Source organism: Felis catus, chromosome B4 (genome assembly GCF_018350175.1).
Source record: "Felis catus isolate Fca126 chromosome B4, F.catus_Fca126_mat1.0, whole genome shotgun sequence".
NCBI lineage: Eukaryota > Metazoa > Chordata > Mammalia > Carnivora > Felidae > Felis > Felis catus.
Window position 1 is genome coordinate 15539477 of NC_058374.1, and position 6000 is coordinate 15545476.

Consider the following 6000-nt stretch of genomic DNA (forward strand, 5'->3'; position numbering starts at 1 on the left):
GGCTCTATTTTGTAATCTGTGCTAGTCCGATCTGTTAACAGCACCTTGGGTTTATCTGGCAGTACTCTTCAGATATACCTCAGGATGCTCTTCACAAATGTCATTGCTTTATTCTTTTAGGACTTTCATTGAAAAGATTCTTAGAGGCAGACATGAAATAAGAAAACCATTCTTTCCTTCAAGAGAGCTCTATTAAGCATTTCCTATTCCACATTCACATATATTCTTCTTACCTCTCATGTTTGTGATTTTTCTCTTCAGTCTTGTACCTGCACCCACTGTGGAGCTTATCTTCTCTTAGGAGTGTCACTTTTTTTGCCCCCCTGGATTGCACAGTCACTATGCCCTTACCATGTTCCCAGATTTTTTAAGTTTTAAAAAATTGTTTATTTGGAGAAAGAGAGAGAGAGAGAGAGAGAGAGAGAGAGAAGGAACAGGTGAGTAGGGGAGGGGCAGAGAGAGAAGGAGAGAGAGAGAGAGAGAGAGAGAGAGAGAGTCCCAAGCAGGCTCCACGCTGTCAGCACAGAGCCTGAGGCGAGGCTCAAACTCACGAATGGTGAGATCAAGCCCAGAGTTAAAGTCAAGAGTAGGTTGCTTAACCGACTGAGCCACTCAGGCGTCCCTCCATTTTTTTCCTTTGCCTGAACAACATCAGGTGGTGAAGATTTCATCACAGATTCTTTCCTCTGGGGTGTGTGTGTGTGTGTGTGTGTGTGTGTGTGTGTGTGTTTGCCTTCACTTTCTGAAAACCAAATTCTGAAAATGTAATTCCAAAGTGAACTTCTGGACTAATTTTCAAAGCCAGTCACTGAAAGTCAGCTGGTTCAACGTTTAAACATATTACCTTGTTTCAGAAAAGCAAGCATCACTTCAGCAGGGACGGCGCATAGTTGCTTAGCATAATTTTAAAAATCAGACTTAAAACTGTTTGATGAGTCATATGTTGTGCTACAGGGATTAATGTTCTTTTCTTTCTTTTTCGTGCTCATCTTCAAATTCTTAGTGAGAATCATGCTCTGTGTAGTCAACAACCTAGTTAATAACAGGTTTGGGGGAATTTCCTGGTTACAAAGTGTTTACAATCTAGTCAGCTACATCCAACCTCTGGGAAAGTACTACCACTTTCTTCCTCCTCCTCCTCCTCCTCCCCTCCCCCTTCTCCTCTACCCCCTCCCTTCTTCACCTCCTCCCTCCTCTCCCTCCTCCTCCCCTCTCCTTTTCCCCTCTCTCCTCTTCCCTCTCCCCTCCCTACTTTGCCCTCCCCCTCCTTTCTTTCTTTCTTTCTTTCTTTCTTTCTTTCTTTCTTTCTTTCTTTCTTTTTCTTTCTTTCTTCTTTCACCTTCGTGTGCAGTCTTTATTACAAATATTTGTTGTAACCTCAGGACAAAAGCAAAGATCACTCCCTGCAGAAACTTAGGAACTATGTACAGAACTTTATAGAACAGAGGACAATACTTTGGCTGAAGCCTGACTGCTGACCAGAGAATGGAGTTCTGAATGGGCTCAATGAAGAAAAGGAAATCAGGAAGGGAAGGTGCCCTTCTGAATGGAACTTCAACTTCTATCAGGGCAAGTCTTGTGATGGCCAAAGATTGGAGGCTGTTGTTGGAAGGTTCAAGTACAGCACAGGGGGTTCCATGTGTCTATTTGGCTACACTGGCTGGCTTGCTTGCTTGCTTGCTTCCTTTTCTTTCTTTTCTTTCTTTCAGAGGGAGAGAGAGAATCTTAAACAGGGTCCACGCCCAGGGCAGAGCCTGATGTGGGGCTTGACCCCATAACTGTGAGATCATGACCTGAGCTAAAAATCAAGAGTCAGATGCTTAATTGACTGAGCCACCCAGGCACCCCTATCACTTTTTTCTTAATAAACACATGCATCCATTCTTTGTATTTATGTGACAAAAGAACATATGTTAGCACACGCTGTATTCAAGGACAGTGCTAAAGTCTGGTAATATGATGTTAAAGCCAGTCTTACTGTTTCCTCATGGGGGACTAATCTACTAGTCACACTTTTATTTTACTTTTTTAAACATTTTATTTATTTTTTTAATGTTTATTTTTGAGAGAGAGAGAGTACACACAAGCAGGGGAGGGGCAGAGAGAGAGGAAAACACAGAATCCAAGCAGGCTCTAGGCTCTGAGCTGTCAGCACAGGGCACAATGCGGGGCTCGAACCACGGACTGAGAGATCATGACTTGAGCCAAAGTCAGACACTTAACGAACTGAGCCACCCAGACGCCCCTACTAGTCAAAGTTTTAAATCTGCAACTGCAAACTGAGAGAAGCACTCAAAAGGCAAGAGACAGGGCTCACTCTATGAGATCATAGAATAAGGGGGCAAGACCTAAAATAGGAGCAGGTGGGAATCAGACAGTGTCACCAAGGAATAACACTCAACTATGATCCATATGCTGTGCATTCAATCTCTAGAACTTATTCATGTTCTAGTTGACGTCTGTGCCCTTGAACAACATCTCTTCAGTTCCCCCATGCCCCAGCCCTGGTAATCACCTTTCTATTTTTTTTTTTTTTTTTGGTTCCACGTATAAGTGATAATACATGATATTTATCTTTCTCTGTGTGGTTTATCTCACTAAGCAAAATACCATCAAGTTCCATCCATTCCCTTGCAAATGGCAGGAGGTCATCCTTTCTTACAGCTGAATGTTATTCCATTGTATACATATACCACATTTTTATCCAATCACCTTTTGGCAGACACAGGTTATTTCCATATCTTGGCTATTGTGACTCATGCTGCAATAAATGTGGGAGTGCACATATCTTTTTGGTATCCTGTTTGCAGTTCCTTTGGTTACATACCCAGGAGTGGGATTGCTGGATCCTATGGCAGTTGTATTTTTATTTTTTTGAAGAACCTCCATACTGTTTTCCCTGGTGGCTGAATCAAGTTACATTCCTACCAATGGACACTGGCATTCCTTTTCTCCACATCCTTACCGACACATGTTATCTCTTGTCTTCTTGATGAAATCCATTCCAACGGGAGTGGGATGATACCTCTTTGTGGTTTTGATCTGCATTTCCCTGATGATTAGCGATGTTGAGCATCTTTTCATATACCCGTTGGCCATTTGGATGTCTTCTCTGAAAAAAATGTCTATTCGTGATTTCTAAGAGACTGGAATTTAAGTGTTCTCACCACAAAAAAAGAAATGATAATTATGTGATGTGATAAAGGCGTTAGCTAAAGCTATAGTGGTAATCATATTGCAATATATAAAAGTATCAAATCAACATGCTGTACACTTTAAACTTACAGGATGTTATATGCAAATTATAGCAGTAAAAAAAGGAAGAATAGCATTTGACTCGACATTTGTCAGAATGGGAAGGGGTTAAATAGGAGAGTGTAAGGGAGGAAGAACCAGTCTGATAGAATGGCTTGCATTTAAGTCCATGGTGTTAAGGGAAGTACTCTAACATTTTGAGGAAAAAAAAAAGGCAGTATACGTAGACATGGAGAGTTAAGATGATCAAGCCTGAAGGGCCAATGCACAGAAGCCACGGAGAAGTTTTTTCTTCAGGTGTTGTGGGTTTGGGGTTTATTTTTGTTGATAGGGTCAGGTTTTTAATTGGTGGGGTCAGTTTTTTATTTTGGAAACACCTTGGATGCAGTGTAGAGAAAATAGTCAAGGTGGTCCAGAATAGATCAGTTGGGATCTGTTAGAAATCTGCTGGGAATCTAGGAAAATAAAGAAAAGTGACATCATCAGGATGATTGTAGTTGAGCTACAAAGGTTTGGATTACTTTCAGAAATGAGTAGAAGACAAATTTGAAGGATTAGTAATGGATTGGACTGGAGAGTTAGAGAGAAGGAACCATCAAGGATGGTAGGTGAGTCGTGAGCTTTCACAATAAACAACTGGTACCAGACTAGGGAAATGGGAATATCACACGTTTTAATCTGAAGATCCTGAATTTTTGTATTTTTGAGACAACTGAAAGGAAATATAGAACTGGCATTGGATGAAAGGAACTAGAGTTCAAACAGGTCTGAGATGGAGATAGAAATTTGGAAGTCATTAGTATACAGGTATGACTGAAGCCTAGCCCTTACTGAAATTCCCCAGGAGACAGTACTTAGGGAGAAGAAAAGATAAACTATGACAAAACTTTGAGAAAATACATTTAAAAATAGAGAAGAAATCTTAAAAAATACTGGAAAGGACCATGTGGAGGGTCAAGAGGAAATGAGAAGGATGAGGTTTCTTGAAAGCCAGGGTAAGAGACTTTTTCAAGAATAATGGCATCCCCTACTTTATATCATGTATACGAATTAACTCAGAAAATGTCTAAGACCTAAATATCAGAGATAAAATTATAAACCTTTTAGAAGAAAACATAGGAGTAAATCTTCATGACCTTGGATTAGGCTATAGTTTCTAGATAAGATAGCAAACCTAACCAACAACAATAACAAAATAGATACATTGGACATTAACAAAATTAAAAATATGCATCAAAGGACACCATCCACAAAGTCAACCCATAGAATGTAAGAAATTCTCTGTACATCATACATTTGATAGCGAACTTACATTCAGAATATATAAAGAATTTCTATAATTAAATAAAAAAAACCAAAATAATCTAATTTAAAAGTGGCAAATAATTTGTAGCAACATGGATGGAACTGGAGGGTATTATGCTAAATTAAATAAGTCAGGCAGAGAAATACAGATACCATATGTTTTCACTCATATGTGGATCCTGAGAAACTTAACAGAAAACTATGGGGGAGGGGAAGGAGGGAAAAAAGTTACAGAGAGGGAGGGAGGCAAACCATAAGAGACCCTTAAATACTGAGAACAAACTGAGGGTTGATGGGGGGTGGGGGAGAGGGGAAAGTGGGTGATGGGCATTGAGGAGGGCACCTGTTGGGATGAGCACTGGGTGTTGTATGGAAACCAATTTGACAATAAGTTATATTTAATATAAAACATAAATAAAATTTTTAAAAAGTGGCAAATAATCTGAATAGATTTTCTGCAGAGTTTTACAAATGACTAATAAGCACATAAGAGAGTTCCAGCATTAGACATTGGGGAAATGCAAATCAAAACTGAAATGACAGGACACCTCCCAGGATGGACCTACTCCAATCCTAGCTGTCCCAACAAGGCAGCCTTAGCATGCATGCCCTGAGATTTCTCCCAGCCTTGGTTCATTCCAGCTGCCCTGGTAAGGCAGCCATGGCACAGTGTGCCCCAGCCTCCCCCTGCTTATGCCTGCTCCAGCTCTTGCCATCCCACCAAGGCAGTCCCAACATGGTGCACCCTGGAACCCCACTGCCCATGCCCACCACAGATCCAGCCAGCCTGCCAAATCTACCAGGTAAACCCAGTCTATAATATTCTGAATGAACCTAGATGCAAAAATCCTCAATAAAATATTATCAAACCAAAGTCGACAATACATTAAAAAGATCATATACCACAATTAAGTTGGATTTATTTCAGGAATGCAAGGATGATTCAACATCTGTAAATCAATTAAACAACATTAACTAAATGAAGGGTAGAAATCATGATCATCTCAATAGATGCAGAAAAAGCATTTGGCAAAATTCAAGGTTCACTTTGATTAAAACTCTCAACATAGTGAGAATAAAAGAATGGACTCCAACATAATAAAGTCCATACATAACCATCCCACAGCTAACACCATACTCAGTGTTGATAAGCTGAAAGTTTTTCTTCTAAGAACATAAATAAGACAAGAATGCCCACTCATGTCACTTTTATTCAGTATAGGATTAGAAGTTCTAGCCACAGCAATTAGGCAAGAAAAAGAAATAAAAGGCATCCCAGGGCACCTGCATGGCTCAGTTGGTTGAGCATCTGACTCTTGATTTGGTCTGAGGTTATGATCCCAGGGTTTTGGAATCCAGCCCCTTACTGGGCTCTGTACTGAGTGTGGAGTCTGCTTGAGATTCTCTCTCTCTCTCTCTCTCTCTCTCTCTCTCTTTCTC

At 40.3% G+C, this 6000-nt stretch overlaps 1 long non-coding RNA gene across 1 annotated transcript in view; it reads right to left on the reverse strand.

Annotated features, from left to right (window-relative positions):
- LOC123386451 overlaps positions 1-4402 on the reverse strand; it is a 333684-nt gene extending 329282 nt beyond the window's left edge. The window contains exon 1 of the long non-coding RNA XR_006600324.1: positions 2966-4402. This is a non-coding gene — a long non-coding RNA (uncharacterized LOC123386451). The remainder of the gene's footprint in view (positions 1-2965) is intronic.
- Positions 4403-6000: the final 1598 nt, after the last annotated feature.